This window comes from Oryctolagus cuniculus, chromosome 12 (assembly GCF_964237555.1).
Source record: "Oryctolagus cuniculus chromosome 12, mOryCun1.1, whole genome shotgun sequence".
Lineage (NCBI taxonomy): Eukaryota > Metazoa > Chordata > Mammalia > Lagomorpha > Leporidae > Oryctolagus > Oryctolagus cuniculus.
Window position 1 is genome coordinate 32,314,542 of NC_091443.1, and position 17,440 is coordinate 32,331,981.

Sequence of the window (17,440 nt, forward strand, 5' to 3'; positions counted from 1 at the left end):
ATAGGACTAAGAGCCAAAGGGAGCACATAAACAAGACTAGTGTTTGCAAATACTAGCTGACAGAATAAAAAAGGGAGAGAATGATCCAACATGGGAAGCGAGATACACAGCAGACCCATAGAATGGCAGATAGAACTTCCACTTTCACTACGACCTTGTCTAAATATGATCAGAGTCGGTGAACTCAAAAGGCTTCCATAGCCTTGGCAGCTCATGACAAGAGCCTAGGGTGATTACTGATGCCATAAACAAGAGTGTCAATTTGTTAAATCAGCAACGGGAGTCACTGTGCACTTACTCCTCATGTAGGATCTCTGCCCTTAATGTGGTGTACACTGTGATTTAATGTTATAACTAGTACTGAAACAATATTTTTCACTTTGTGTTTCTATGTGGTGCAAACATTTGAAATCTTTACTTAATATATGCTAAACTGACCTTCTGTATATAAAGAGAATTAAAAATGAATCTTGATGTGAATGGAAGGGGGAGGGAGAGGGAAAGGGGAAGGTTGTGGGTGGGAGGGACATTATGGGGGGGAAGCCATTGTAATCCATAAGCTGTACTTTGGAAATATATATTCATTAAATAAAAGTTAAAAAAATGTTATTTGAAGGTGTTTTCAGTTGGAAAAAGAACGCTAAAATAATTTCTTACACTTGATAACAAGTTAGTTAATATCCCACAGGATAATAAAACCTTAAGCTTTGAGGTTATCTTCTCTGTTTAGCAGCAATCAGGGCAGTGCTGTGGCCCAGTGGGTTAACACCTTGGCCTGAAGCACTGGCATCCCATAAGGGTGCTGATTTGAGACCTGGCTGCTCCTCTTCCAATCCAGCTCTCTGCTATTGCCTGGAATAGGAGTAGAAGATGGCCCAAGTCCTTGGGCCCCTGCATCCCCATGGGAGACCCGGAGGAAGCTCCTGGCTCCTGGCTTTGGATCAGCACAGCTCCAGCCATTGTTCTCTCTCTCTGCCTCTCCTCTTTCTGTGTAACTCTGACTTTCAAATAAACAAATAAATCTTAAAAAAAAAAGAAATCATGTGTACCTCTATTGACCAAAAATAAATAAATAAATAAATCATAGCTTTTAGTCTTTACTTCAAGTGACTAGCCTCTAAACAACCGTCAATAGTAAATAAAAGGTTGATCCATAGAAAGTTAAATAGTTCTTAGATATTTTAGGATAGAAATCATCATTTTTGTGAAAGGATAGATATTAAATATTTTAAACTTTTTAGTATAAAAGCTCTTGAGCAACTACTCTTGACATTATGATGAAAAAACAGACAAAAGACAATTCAGTAACAAATACACAAATGAACTCTATTAGTATAATTTTATTCATGGACATGGAAATTTGAATTTACTATTTGTATGTGTAACAGAATACTCTTTTTTTTTTTTTTACAGGCAGAGTGGACAGTGAGAGAGAGAGACAGAGAGAAAGGTCTTCCTTTGCCATTGGTTCACCTTCCAATGGCTGCCGCGGCCGGCGTGCTGCGGCCGGCGCACCACGCTGATCCAATGGCAGGAGCTAGGTATTTATCCTGGTCTCCCATGGAGTGCAGGGCCCAAGTACTTTGGCCATCCTCCACTGCATTCCCTGGCCACAGCAGAGAGTTGGCCTGGAAGAGAGGCAACTGGGACAGAACCCGGCGCCCCGATTGGGACTAGATCGGCGCCGCAAGCTGGAGGATTAGCTTAGTGAGCCACTGCGCCGGCCTCTTCTTTTAATTTTTAATCATTTAAAACTGTACAAACCTATCAGCCTGTGGGGGATATATAAAGATGATAAGCCAGATTTTGTCCTTGGGCAATAGTTTGCTGATCCCTATATGAGACCATAAACTACGAAATTTGAAAGACATGATATATCTTTTACCTAATACATTTCACATTTTCTTAATATGTAACTATCCATTAATGAGAGAAATTTTTGCTTTGCTTTGCTTTTATAAAGACTTATTTATCTTACTTTGAAAGTCAGAGTTACACAGAGAGAGGAGAGGCAGAGAGAGGGATAGAGTTCTACTATCCAATGGTTCACTCCCCAGTTGGCCAAAACGGCCAGAAATGTACAGATGTGAAGCCAGGAGCCAGGAGCTTCTTCTTGGTCTCCCACAAGTGTTCAGGGGCCCAAGGACTTGGTCCATCTTCTACTGCTATCCCAGGCCATAGCGGAGAGCTGGATGGGAAGTGGAACAGCTGGGTCTTGAAATGGTGCCCAAATGGGATGCCAGCACTTGAGGCCAGGGCGTTAACCCGCTGCCCCAGAGAGAAATCTTTTCAACTATTCCTAGTCCAAATATAATTGGAAGTTCTGGCTTCAAAATCTTTTAATGATATTGAACCTTAACCAGAAAAACAATGGCCTAAAATAAGTTTTGAGATCTAGAATTTATCCTTGTGTAACCTTAGGCAGGTAAGTCACCTTAATTCTTTGGTCCCCTCTTTATCCAGATATGCTTAAGATAAATAATTTTGAAAATAATTGTTGAAATTAATGTGCTACAGATAATTCTAAAACAAATTTAAAAATACAATTACTCTACATTTTTTTTATCACACTTGTAAGACAATTTGTTTCTGGTAAAAGTTGTACTCTCAACCTCAAACTGCTATTTACGTAATTTACAGTTATCTATTAGATGTGAAGGATTTGCATTTAAAGTGACACATTGTGTTTGTCTTCATGAGGATTCAAATCAAAAAATTTACACTGTAAGAACATTGAGAAAACTAAGCAATATTGGGAAAAAAGGTATAATCAAAATGAAGGTTATGAGATATTGGAAATTACCATTTTATTATGTATGAATATTAAATCCACAGAAGAGAAGAAAAAGACACTTAAACCTTAATAAGTTGTTCAAAATAAAATTCTAGTTCTACAAAAATTTCATAAGCAAATTTACTAGAAAAAGTAATCTAAATAAATTATATTAATGTAGAAGTTATGTATGAATAAACAACTTTTTTCAAACCAATTTGCAGCAGGTAAATGGCACTCAGGTAGTGCCAACTGAAACTACTTAGAATCACATCTGTTTCAAAGAAGAGATTATTAAGGATGAATTTATCTTTAAAAAACAAAACAAAATATTACACTCTTCTAAGTCCCAGCTGCTCCTCTTCTGATCTAGCTCTCTGATATGGACCAGGAAAGCAGTAGAAGGTGGTCAAAGAGCTTGGGACCCTGCACCCATGTGAGAGACCTGGAAGAGATGCCTGGCTCCTGGCTTCATATGAGTTCAGCTCCAGTTCTGGCCTTTGCAGCCATCTGGGGAGTGAATCAGTGAATTATAAACCCTTCTCTCTGTCTCTCCCACTCTGTGACTCTAACTTTCAAATAAAAAAAAAAAAAACTTACAAAAAAAAAAAAACCCTAAAAAAAGAAAAAAAATCAAATCTTTCTCTAAAAATAATTGAATGAAAGTTTGCTATTCAAAATAATTTTCCCTAAAATTATCTTTCTGTGTCTTCCAATTTATAGAATTAGACGAACACTCAGTTACATAAAACTGGCCTATTTTACACAGAATTCAGTGACTTCACTCTTTGTAGAAGTAGCAATGAATGCACAATCTTTCTTTTTTATTTTTAAAAATTCTTTTCTGGGGTTATCTATATCTATATGAATCTATCTATCTGTTTATATAAATTTACAAACGAAAGTTAAATTTAAGAGAAGTAAGTAGACTAAAATGCTTAACACATGTTAATGTAAACAAGAATTAGAATAGTGTAAGAATAACAAAACCTACTTTAATTATAGTGGATCTAATTATTTGCATTTTCACATTGTTTAAGTCACAGCAAGATCCACATTCATTATTTGCCTACAGAGTTTCAAATGTTGCACAAGGTAGAAACAGCATTCTTGTTCCTCTGTTCTTTTTTATGGCAAAGGGAAAAAGAAGGTTAGAAAGAGGAGAAAGGTGTGAGAAAAGGAGCAAAAGTGAGAGTTCTATAGTTTTTGAATGCTGAGAGGTCATTCAAATGTCAGGAAATTTACAATATAAGACATTTCACAAGATACAGGAAAAATGAAAGCATATGTTGACATACAGTTATTATGTTGGACACAATTTATATTAATATTCCTTAGGTATTAGCAAAGTCATGTAATGAAAGTTTACCTGCATATTGTTAAATTTAGGAGAACTGAGTTATTATTGATATTGATACTTACAATTTTAATTTAAGTGTTTATAAACATTAAGATTGGAGAAAAACACTAGCAAGTTCACAGGAGATGAAAATCATTAAATTTTATATTAGTATGTGGTGTTATTTTAAGGATTTCTTTGTTTATTTGAAAGGCAGAGTTACAGAGACAGAGACCAAGAGATCTTCCATGTACTGGCTCACCCTCCAAATGGCCACAATAGCTGGAAGCCTGATTCTATCAGGATCTCCCACATTGAGGGGCAGGGGCCCAACCACTTCAGCCATATTCTACTGCTTTTGCAGGTGCATTAGCAGGGAGCTGGTTGGGAAATGGAGCGGCTGGGACTAGAACTAGTGCCTATACTGGATGTAGATGCCATGCCAGTGGCTTAACCCATTATGCCTCAATGCAGGCCCCAAAGTTTAATATAATTTTAAACCACATACTGAACTAAATCAATTTGTATTTCATAGTATTGTAAAATATTAATAAAAAGTTTACTGCTTATTTCCAATTTTATTTCCACTTATATTTTTATGTGAACTCTTTAAATGTTAGTGTACCCATCCTTATTTACTTTTCTCCGCAGATTCTATTTACAGAATGAGGTCAATGTGACTTTCAGGTTTTAGTAAGAATTTTGGTTGTGGGTGAATGTTTTCTTCTTATGGTCATATCCATGTGTGTATTTTTCCAAATCTACATATAAATGTATGCTTTCCCAAACAAACCATGCAATTTGAATACAAATGAACCTTAACTTTACAAGGTATTTTTAATATTGGCAAAGTGAAATCATGTAATACTATCTACATGAATTTGAATGACTTTCTCACTTATCTATACTGATGCACTCAGGATATCAGCAGAGCACTTGTAAAAAACTTTGAAAGATAATGCATACAGTTTTAAATATACTTTAAAGTAATCTACCTACACAAAGGCATGTTAAATCAAATATATGTTTTTTTAACTTTTATTTAATAAATATAAATTTCCAAAGTACAGCTTATGGATTAAAATGGCTTTTTCCTCCCCATAAATTCCCTTCTACCTGCAAACCTCCCATCTCCTGCTCCCTCTCCCATTCCATTCACATCAAGATTCATTTTCAATTCTCTTTATATACAGAAGATCAATTTAGTATATATTAAGTAAAGAGTTCAACAGTTTGCACCCAAACAGAAACAGTGTAAAGTACTGTTTGAGTACTAGTTATAGTGTTGATTCACACTGTACAACACATTAAGGACAGAGATCCTACATGAGGAGTAAGTGCCAAGTGACTCTTGTTGTTGACTTAACAAATTGACACTCTTTGTTTATGGCATCAGTAATCACCCTAGGCTCTTGTCATGAGTTGCCAAGGCTATGGAGGCCTTATGAGTTCGAAACTCTGATCTTTGTTAGACAAGGCCATAGAAAAAGTGGAAGTTCTCTCCTCCCTTCAGAGAAAGGTACCTCCTTTGATGGCCCATTTTTTTCCACTAGGATCTCATTCACAGAGATCTATCATTTAGTTTGTTTTTGTTTTCGCCAGGGTGTCTTGGCTTTTCAAGCCTAACATACTCCCATGGACTCTTCAGCCAGATCCGAATGCCTTAAGAGCGGATTCTGAGACCAGAGTGCTGTTTAGGACGTCTGCCATTCATTCTATGAGTCTGGTCTGTATCTCCCTTCCCATGTTGGATCGTTTGCTCCCTTTTTTATTCTATCAGTTAGTATTAGCAGACACTAGTCTTGTTTATGTGATCCCTTTGACTCTTAGAGCTATCATTATGGTCAATTGTGAACAGAAATTGATCACTTGGAATAGTGAGATGGCATTGGTACATGCTACCTTGATGGGATTGAATTAGAATCCCCTGGCACGTTTCTAACTCTATCATTTGGGGCAAGTCAGCTTGAGCATGTCCCAAACTGTACATCTCCTCCCTCTCTTATTCCCATTCTTATATTTAACAGAGATCACTTTTCAGTTAAATTTAAACACTAAAGAATAATTTTTTGTTAATTACAGAGTTCAACCAATAGTATTAAGTAGAACAAAAAATACTAAAAGGGATAAAATATTAAGTTGTTCATCATTAGTCTGGACAAGGGCTGATCGAGTCACTGTTTCTCATAGTGTCCATTTCACTTCAACAGATTTCCTTTTTGGTGCTCAGTTAGTTGTCACTGATCAGGGAGAACATATGATATTTGTCCTTTTGGGACTGGATTATTTCACTCAGCATGATGTTTTCAAGATTCCTCCATTTTGTTGCAAATGACCGGATTTCATTTTTTTTACTGCTGTATAGTATTTTATAGAGTACATGTCCCATAATTCCTTTATCCAGTCTACTGTTGGTGGACATATTTTTGATTCCATATCTTAGCTATTGTGAATTGAGCTGCAATAAACATTATGGTGCAGACAGCTTTTTTGTTTGCCAATTTAATTCCCTTTGGGTAAATTCCAAAGAGTGGGATGGCTGGGTTGTATGGGATGGTTTTATTAAGGTTTGTGAGGAATCTCCATACTGACTTCCATAGTGGCTTTACCAGTTTGCATTCCCACCAACAGTGGATTAGTGAGTCTTTTTCCCCACATCCTTGCTAGCATCTGTTGTTATTTGATTTCTATATGTAAGCCATTCTAACTGTGGTGAGGTGAAACCTCATTGTGGTTTTGATTTGCATTTCCTTGATTGCTAGTGATCTTGTACCTTTTCTCATGTGTCTGTTGGACATTTGAATTTCCTCTTTTGAAAAATGTCTATTGCTGGCACTGTGGATCACTGGGCTAATCCTCCGCCTATGGTGCCGTCACCCCAGGTTGTAGACCCGGCTAGGGGCCAGTCTTGCCCTGGGTGCTCCTCTTCCAGTCCAACTCTCTGCTGTGGCCCGGGAGTGTAGTGGAGGATGGCCCAGTTTCTTGGGCCCTGCACTTGCATGGGAGACTAGGAGGAAATACCTGGTTCCTGGCTTTGGATTGGCACAGCATGCCAGCTGCAAGGCACCAGCCCTAGCAGCCACTTTGGGGGTGAACCAATGCAAAAAGGAAGAACTTTCACTCTGTCTATCTAACTCTGCCGGTAAAAAAAAAAAAAAGAAATGTGTATTGAGGTCCTTGGCCCATCTCTTAAGTGGGTTGTTTGTTTTGTTGTTATGGAGTTACTTGATCTCTTTGTAGTTTCTGGTTACTAACCATTTATCTGTTGCATAGTGCAAATGTTTTTTCCCATTCTGTTGGTTGCCTCTTCACATTCCTGACTGTTTTTTTTTTTTTTTTGTTTGTTTGTTTTTTGTTTTTTTTTTTTGCAGTACAGACTTCTCAATTTGATGCAATCCTAATAGTTAATTTTGGCTTTGAATACCTCTGCTTCTGGGTCTTTTACAAGAAGTCTATGCTGGTTCCAATATCTTGCAGGATTTCTCCAATGTTTTCTAATAATTTGATGGTGTCAGGTCATAGATTTAGATCTTTAATCTATGTTGAGTGGATTTTTGTATAAGGTGTAAGGTAGGGGTCTTGCTTCCTGCTTCTGCACGTAGAAATCCAGTTTTCCCAGCACCATTTATTGAATAGACTGTCCTTATCCAGGAATTGGTTTTAGATCCTTGATCAAATATAAGCCCATATATAAACTCATGTCCTTTAATTAGGTACATATACATTTATAATGGTTACATCTTCCTGTTGAATTGATCCCTTAATCATTATATAGTGCCCCTCTTTGTCTCTCTTAACAGTTTTTGTGTTAAAGTTTATTTTGTCTGACATTAATATGGCTATGCCAGATTTTTTCTGGTTTCTGTTGGCATGGAATATCTTTTTCTAACCTTTCACTTTCAGTCTGCATGCATCTTTGTTGGAAAGATGTGTTTCTTGTAAGCAGCAAATAGATGGGTTTTGTTCCTTAATCCATTCAGCCAGTCTGTGTCTTATAACCGGAGAGTTGAGGCTATTACTGTTCAATGAGTAACTTTGCCCTGCCATTTTCCCAACGATATTTTTTAATATATGCTTTGAATTTGCTGTGACCTTTTACTGTGAGGTTTTCTTCCTTTACCTTCTTTCATATTGATGGCTGTGTTTCTGTGTGTAACACATCTTTAAGCATCTATGGGTTGGCTGAATGAGTGGTGAAAATTCTTTCAATTTCTTTTTGCTATGAAAGGTCTTTATTTCACCTTCACTCACAAATGAGAACTTTGCAGGATATAAGATTCTGGGCTGGCAGTTTTTCTCTCTTAGTACCTGGAATACATCTTGCCATTCCCTCCTGGCCTGTAGGGTTTCTGATGAGAAGTCTGCTGTGAGTCTAATTGGAGATCCTCTGAGAGTAATCTGACATTTTTCTCTTGCACATTTTAGAATCTTTTCTTTATGTTTCACCGTGGTGAGTTTGATTACAATGTGTAGTGGTGAGGATTTCTTTTGGTCGTGTTTACTAGGGGCTCTATGAGCTTCCTGTACTAGGATGTCTCTGTCCTTCTCCAAACCCGAGAAGTTTTCTGCTAGTATCTCACTAAAAAGGCCCTCTAATCCTTTCTCTCTCTCCATGCCTTCAGGAACTCCTAGAACCCGAATGTTGGGTTTTTTAATAGTATCCTGTAGATACCCAACATATTTTTTAGATTTCTAATTTCCAATTTCCTCTTCCTTTCTTTAGCATATACTAAGATTTAAACAGTTTGCACCCACACAGAAACACAAAGTATAAAATATTATTTGAGTACTAGTTTTACCATTAATTCACCTAGTAAAACACATTAAGGACAGAGATCTTACATGAGGAGTAAGTGCACAGTGACTCCTGTTGTTGATTTAACAATTGACACTCTTATTTATGACGTCAGTATTCATGCTAGGCTCTTGTCATGAGCTGCCAAGGCTATGGAAGCCTCTTGAGTTCACAAACTCCAACTTTATTTAGAAAAGGCCATAGTCAAAGTGGAAGTTCTCTCCTCCCTTCAGAGAAAGGTACCTTCTTCTTTGATGGTCCATTCTTTCCACTGCGATCTCACTCACAGAGATCTTTCATTTAGGTTTTTTTTTTTTTTTTTTTGCCACAGTGTCTTGGCTTTCCATGCCTGAGAAACTCTCATGGCCTTTTTCGCCAGATCTGAATGCCTTAAGGGCACATTCTGAGGCCAGAATGCTACTTAGGGCATCTGCCATTCTTCAAGTCTGCTGTTTATCCCACTTCCCATGTTGAATAATTCTCTCCTTTTTAATTCTAATAGTTATTATTAGCAGCCACTAGTCTTGTTTATGTGATCTCTTTGACACTTAATCCTATAATTATGATGATCAATTATGAACTGAGACTAATCACTTTGACTAGCACAAACATAACTTTCTACTAAATAAAGAATTCAATAAGTTGTAAGTAGAAAAACCACTTTTTCTCAAGAGTATAGACAATTGCTATAAATAGTCAAATCTCAAAATGTCAATTTTTCACATACACATATGTGTACATATACATATTTGTCAATATAATAAATGCAGACATTGTAACATCTTAAAGAATGTTCTGAAAAGAAATATGTACAGAAGTTCTACTATCCTTGCTCCATACACAACCAGCCTTATCACGTAGCTCTGGAGGCTGCTACTCCTGTTTAGTGACTGATAGTCTAGGACATGAAGGGACATGAGTTTTTTGCTGTGTAGACAACATGTACAGAATGTTAGGATTGATGGTATAATATGTATTTTAAAAACAAGTTTAAAGTCACTGGTCTAGCAAAAGGAACTAAGAGAGTCTGTCTTATATTTTTATTCCTCCATTATGTATCTAAGAATGCCTTTTGAAATACTGAAAACTTTGTTAGAGAATAAAAGAGAGAGATTGCATCATTTTGAAAATATGCCACTTCTAATATCCAATAGTGGAATATCAATCCAATAATAAGAAATTTAGTATATCATATAGGTACTCAGAGAAAAGTATGATTCATAAAATGACTAAAAACAATTTCATAGTCGTAATAAGCCCAGAATATATACAAAAATAATGATTACTATTCCTCACATTAATTCTTCTTCAGGCTGATATGCATAGAAGTGCCATGGTGTGTTTCCAAACAATACTATTGTGTTCAAGGAACGTAGGTATGAGAGATGGAAATGTATTATTGTAAATAATCAAGGAATAAAGAGCAATTGATTTTACTATGTGAATATGTCTTTGCAATACCTACTGCAAACTTTAGAAATCAATTGTACTAGTCAAATGCTCAAATGATTTCAGAATATTTTTTAAAATTGAATTCATTGCATATTTCAAATGGGCGTCCTCTGCACCTCAACATATAAAGCAGTTTTTAAATGCTATTTAAATATCTAGAATGATTGATTAAAATTCTAATTTTTCTTTTTTTATTTTTTAATCTTTGACATATAAGGGAGGACAAGTGGTATTTGTCATTCTTTAGCTTATTTCACTAGGTATAATTTCCTCCAGTTCCATCCATTTTACTGCAAATGACAGGATTTAATTCTTTTTTAATTGAATAATATTCCATTGTGTATATACAGAATGGTAATTACTAGAAACTGCAAAATGTAGCAGGGGAGTAGAGGAAACTTATATAATTGATACCAAATCAGAGTTAAATTGAAGGAAGAAGTTGCTAGGATTATACAGTACACTGGGGTGATACCACAATAAGCTATTGTACATTTAATGAGCAAATCGTAGAAACCCAAATCTTCAATCAAAAAGTAATATCAAAGAAGAGTAATCATTAATCACTTGATTTGATGAGTACATATTATTTTATTTCTGTATTGAAATATTCAGACCACATAAAATGTAGAATTATTGTTAATAAAAAAAGAAAGGTAATATTATGTCCAATACTATATAATACAACAAACTCATCACAAAATCACTGTAAGTTGATGAGGTGATAAATATGCTGTTAATCAGCATCAGTAATTCTTTCTACAATGTGTATATATGCAATGATCAAAACATCACATCATATTTTATATGTATACAAAATTGTTGTTAATTAAATTAAATAAATTAAAATGTTTTAATTAACAACTTTAATCCTCTCTGTACATAACTGAGGTCTTCTATCCCTGCTTTGACACCATGGATAAGGACAGAAATTGTTAAAATGTAATTTGTATAAGATAACTGAGAAATTTGATTTTCCACCAGAATCAAAGATTATCTCTTTATAGAGTAGCTGCATACCTCACAGAAAATAAATGCCTTGAGATAAACTTGTATTTATCAAGATTACACTCACTTGCTTATGTAAAACATGAATTCATTAAGAACTTTAAATGACACATTATTTATTTATTTTAATTCAGGCAAAGATGCTAAATTTTATAATTAAATAAAGCTCCTCTAATCTATTTATGTGAAGCATACCCACTTGGGTCTGAAAAATGGGTTATAGTAAGCTCCAATAATTCATTTTTGAGTGAGAGGAATCACTCATTAATTTTCTCAGTGGTAGAAAATAGCATATATTCTAGCATATCATAGCGTTATTTCCCTTTCAAGTTTTGTAAAGTAGGTTTGCCAGTCCTGTGGGGTTTCCTTTAATATTCTAGGTCAAGCATCAGATTCTTTTATATGGAATGAATGTTGTGTGGAGGCTGCTTATGGAAAAGGACATTATGGCTCAGAAATGTCAGACACCCGTCAGTTTCTTAGATACCTGAAACCTTGACGTCTTTCTTGACTAATGATATGCACATTTTAACAACCAAACTGAGACTAAAAATGGAATTAAAAGGTTTTTCCCCCTAGAAGTGAAAATTTCCCTGTGGGGCGTGGAGTAAAGTTTGAATATTTTCACTGGAGAATAGTTTATCTAAGTTTCTTTTGGTTGACTCATAATCTATTATTTAAGCAGCCAGAAGGCTGAAGAGGAAAATAAAACTGTGTTGAAAGAGCTCTTGAGTTCATGGTGTTATTAAAAAAAAAAAGTACGGTGACATATAGGTTCAGGAATAATAAACTACTCCTCAAGGACTCTTGACAAAAAATTTAATAGACTTCAGTCATTTCAATAAATTTGAAAATTTGTCAAGGTGGTTACTATATCTTTTATTTTACAAGTATACTCTGTTGGCAAATATTGAGGAAGATTAAACAATAAGTATCAACAATGAAAAGTTACATCGATACTCTTTTATTTAAAAGATAATTCGAGAGAAATGTATTCATTTTATTTGCTATTTAATTTGATCTATAATAGAGACAATTTCTATATGACTGTCGCTCCCTTGCCCGCAAAGGAACGACGCTACTCGCAGCTAATTGGTCTTCCGTAGACTTTTATTATGAGAGAGAAAATAACAGCGACAGAGGTAGAGAGAAAGGAAGGAGGAAGAAGAAAAAAAAAGGGGCTTCCTTCCTCGGCTTACGGCTTATATACAAAATCCAACCAATCACAAGCGGGCTAAAGTCCATGCACGGAGTCCTCCAATCCAATACTTATTCATGCAGTGTACACGCATCCTTGGGCCAATCAAATGAGGTGTCACGCAGCAGGCGCCATCTTGTTGTTTACAGCACTCTTAGCCCCTCCGGAAAAGCCCCGCCCATTGGAAAGCACCTGGTAACTAAAACTAAAAAACATCCGCCCACATAGCAACACCTGCCAGGCCAAACCTTGACGTGGGGGCCCCATGGCTGGCCAGCCCATGGGGCCCCACGATGACCTAATGTCTTTTACAACATCCATATTGCTGAGATTTAGAGAAGGTAGATACAGGGGGCTGGCGCCGTGGCTCACTTGGTTAATCCTCCGCCTGACGTGCCGGCATCACATATGTTCTAGTCCCTGCTGCTCCTCTTCCAGTCCAGCTCTCTGCTGTGGCCCGGGAGGGCAGTGGAGGATGGCTCAGGTGTTTGGGCCCCTGCACATGCATGGAAGACCAGGAGGAGGCACCTGGCTCCTGACTTTGGTTTGGCGCAGCACCGACTGTGGTGGCCATTTGGGGGGTGAACCAACAGAAGGAAGACCTTTCTCTCTCTCTCACTGTCTATAACCCTACCTGTAAAATAAATAAAAAATGGAAAAGGTAGATTCAAATTCTTAATTTTGTATCCTGCATATTCAAAGCACTCCACATTTTCTATTAAATTCTTTATTTAATTCTTATATCTTTTCTTTATTTAATTCTTATATCTTTTGTACCAATATTATCAGTTATAATTTCAGGGAAAAAAGCAAAACAAAAAAGTCTCTTTCAATAAATAAACAAATATATTTTTTAAAAAAAGCAATTAATTAAGCATGAAAACATGACATAATGCTAGTAGTTAATATCACTAAAATGTCTCATTTAAAATGATTTATACATTAAAAATTTAAATTCCCAAATTTAGAATGTCCACAGATCAAAATTATGCAATAGTAAATAAATGTAGGGTTTTTGAAAAATATAAATGATAATTAAAACGGAATTTCCGTATAATATTATCAAAAAATTTATCACATGATTGAAAGCATTGTATTATCATCATCCTTAGTGACTTCTTGAACACAGACTATGCCTTTCAAAATGTGTCAAAATTACCATTTCCCCTTATTGGACAAGGATTTAAATTTCTAGTCCCATTACTTCAGCGCAGAATTTGTAGAGACACCTTTTGTTTTTCTCTGTACCTTCTAGCATGAAAAATTCCTCATTGCTCAAGTTTGATTTCTCGCCAACACATATTGTACCACCTCACTCTCCAGTTCACATGCTGAGAAGGAATCTGACTCTTTCCCCTCTTTACACCTTTATAAGAGATGCAGTTTACTGGCCACAATATGCCTACCTCTTTTCTCCAGAGCATGCAGGTAAGATGAATTAATTCACCTTCACTCTTAGACCAATCCATGCATCTGGCCTTGTCGCAGAGCTGTAACTACCAGCCTTGTCCCTTATGACAGCAATGCCCTATTAAAAAACAATGCCAATCAGTGTATTATGAAAAATTGTATTGCAAAAATATAACAATCTATAATTGCAAACATTTGCACAACTCAAGAGTGAAACTTACAAAATATATTTAAAAAGGACTGGGGCATAACGTGCTTATTATTTGACCACATCAAAATTGACAGAAATATCTGGTGCCGTGGCTCACTAGGCTAATCCTCCATCTTGTGGCGCCGGCACACGGGGTTCTAGTCCCGGTCAGGGCGCCGGATTCTGTCCCAGTTGCCCCTCTTCCAGGCCAGCTCTCTGCTATGGCCTGGGAGTGCAGTGGAGGATGGCCCTGGTGCTTGGGCCCTGCACCCCATGGGAGACCAGGAGAAGCACCTGGCTCCTGCCTTCAGATCAGTGTGCCGGCCGCAGTGGCCACTGAAGGGTGAACCAATGGCAAAGGAAGACCTTTCTCTCTGTCTCTCTCTCTCACTGTCCACTCTGCCTGTCAAAAAAAAAAATTGACAGAAATAGCGAAGTTATAAAAAGATGACCATTTTATAAATAAGTGTTTACATAGTATGTGTGGTTTTTTATATCTAAGTGAACTTCTAAAGTCTAAAAAAGTTTACAAAATATGTCCATATAGGTATCTGGCAGTCTGAGATTAAAATTATACATGGTATTTTGACTTTCAACTCTGACAAAACTTATTTGTCAAGTAAAGAAACAGGAAAATATTGAATTTAATAATAGCTTTGATCCATATATTCAAATAGAAAAATTATAGAAATAGAAAAAATATAAACATATTTCAGAATAAAATTTAAGTGGCAAGAACATTTTCTAAATAGCATTCATTTCTTTTTCTTTTCTTTGTTATACAAGTTTCATGTATTTCATATACATAGGTTTAGGAACATAGTGATACTTCCCACCATGCCCTCCCTCCCTCCCACCCTCCAAACTTTCTTTCTCCTCCCTCTCTAATTCCCACTTTTAATTTTCACAAAGATCTGCTTTCAGCTTACTTACTGATCATAAGTTCCACCCTACAGTAACTAAAAGAGTTCAACAAATAGTAAGCAGCAAAAAATACTATTCCTCAACAGAAGAGAGAAGGGCTGTAAACAATTATCAAATCTAAAAGTGTCCATGTCACTCCAATACATTACATTACAGATATTCTGTTAGTCACCCCAGATCAGGGAAGCCATATGATATCTGTCTTTCTGGAACTGACTTATTTCACTAAATATAATGGTTTCCAGTTTCCTCTATTTTATTTCAAAAGGAAGGATTTCATTTTGCTTTTTACAGCTGAGTCATTCTCCACAGTGTATATATGCTATAATTTCTTTGTCCAGTGTTCAGTTGATGGACATCTCAGTTGATTCCATATCTTAGCTATTGTGGATTGAGCAGCAATGGATATGGTGGTTAAGATAATTTTTCTATATGCTGATTTCTTTTGGACTGAGTAAACTCCTGGGAATGGGATGGCTAGATCATATAGTAGGTCTGTATTCAGGTTTCTAAGGTATCTCCATACTGTTTTCCACAGTGGCTATACCAGTTTACATTCCCATCACTAATGGGTTAGGGTACCTTTCTCCCCCTATCATCACCAGCATTTGTTGTTTGTTAACTGGGGTAAGGTGAAACATTTTTTTATTTGCATTTCCCTGATGGCTAGTGATCCTGAGCGTATTTTCAAGTGACTGTTGGCCATTTGAATTTCCTCTTGAAAAATGGCTGTTTGAGTCTTTTGCCTATTTCTTATTTGGGTTGTTTTTTTGTTATTGAATTTCTTAAGCTCTGTAAATCTGTATATTAAGCCTTCATCAGTTGTGTAGTTTGCAAATATTTTCTCCCACTCTTTCAGTTGCCTCTTAACTTTACTGAATGTTTTGCAGTGCAGAAGCTTCTCAGTTTGATGTAATCCTATTTGTCAGTTTTGGTTTTGATTGCCTGTGCTTCTGGGGTCTTTTTCCAAGAATTCTTGCCTATGCCAATGTCTTAGAGAGTTTCTCCAATGTTCTCTAGTAATTTGATGGCATTGGGTCATAGATTTAGGTCTTTGATTCATTTGGATTGGATTTTTGTGTAAAGTATAAGGTAATAGTCTAGCTTTATATTTATTTCTGCATGTGGAGATCCAATTTTCCCAGCACCATTTGTTAAAGAGACTGTACTTGCTATAGGGATTGATTTGTCAAAAATAAGTTGGTTGTAGATCCATGGATTGTTATTTAAAAAAAAAAAGATTTTATTTACTTATTTGAAAGCTAGAGTGACAGACAGTGAGAGGGAGAGACAGAGAGAAAGGTCTTCCGTCCGTTGGTTCACTCCCCAGATGGGCACAACGGCTGGAGCTGCGCCGATCTGAAGCCAAGAGCCAGGAGCTTCTCCCAGGTCTCCGACGTGGGTGCAGGGGCCCAAGGACTTGGGCCATCCTCCACTGCCTTCCCAGGCCATAGCAGAAAGCTGTATGGGAAGAGGAGCAACCGGGACTAGAACCGGTGCCCATATGGGATGCCGGCACTGCAGGCGGAGGATTAACCCACTGTGCCACAGTGCCGGCCCCAGATTGTTTCTTTTCTGTTCCATTGGTGTATACATCTGTTTTTATGCCAGTTTCAGGCTGTTTTGATGATAACTGTCTGGTAGTTTGTCTTGAAATCTGGTATTGTGGTGCTCTGACTTTGTTTTTGTTGTGTTAGATTATTTTAGCTATTCGGGGTCTCTTGTGTTTCTGTATGAATTTTAGCAAATTTTTTTTCTAGATCTGCAAGGAATGTGTTGGTATTTTGGGATCACGTTGAATCTATAAATTGCTTTCAATAATATGGCCATTATGATGATATCGATTCTTCTAATCCATGAACATGGAAAATCTTAGAAATTCTTTTATAGTACAATTCAATGACCTAATTTTAATTTAGAGTTGATATGATTGTATTGTGATTTGGTATTTTTATATGAGAACTAGAAAGTTTGTAAGAATATGCCTTCTAATTTTCCTAATGAAAATACAACTGATTCATTTGCTATTATCCTGAACTTAAAGAATAGACTAAAAATAGGGTGTCTGGGTTTGAGTTCTATCCTCAATTTCCATTATTAGCTGTTGGATCCTTGGCTTGTTAGTTTATATATTGTCTCCCATGTTTAAGTTGGATATGAATAGCATATATGTGTTACTTGACAAGCCTTCACTAAGTATTATTTTTAAAAATAATCTCTCAAGTTGCATATGTAAAATGAATGAAAGATTAAAATTGGAAGTATAACCCAATGGGAAAATGAAAAAAGATAGAACAACAGAATTCAATTCCTCTCTCATTCTTTCTCTCTCTCATTTCTCTTCTCTTTTC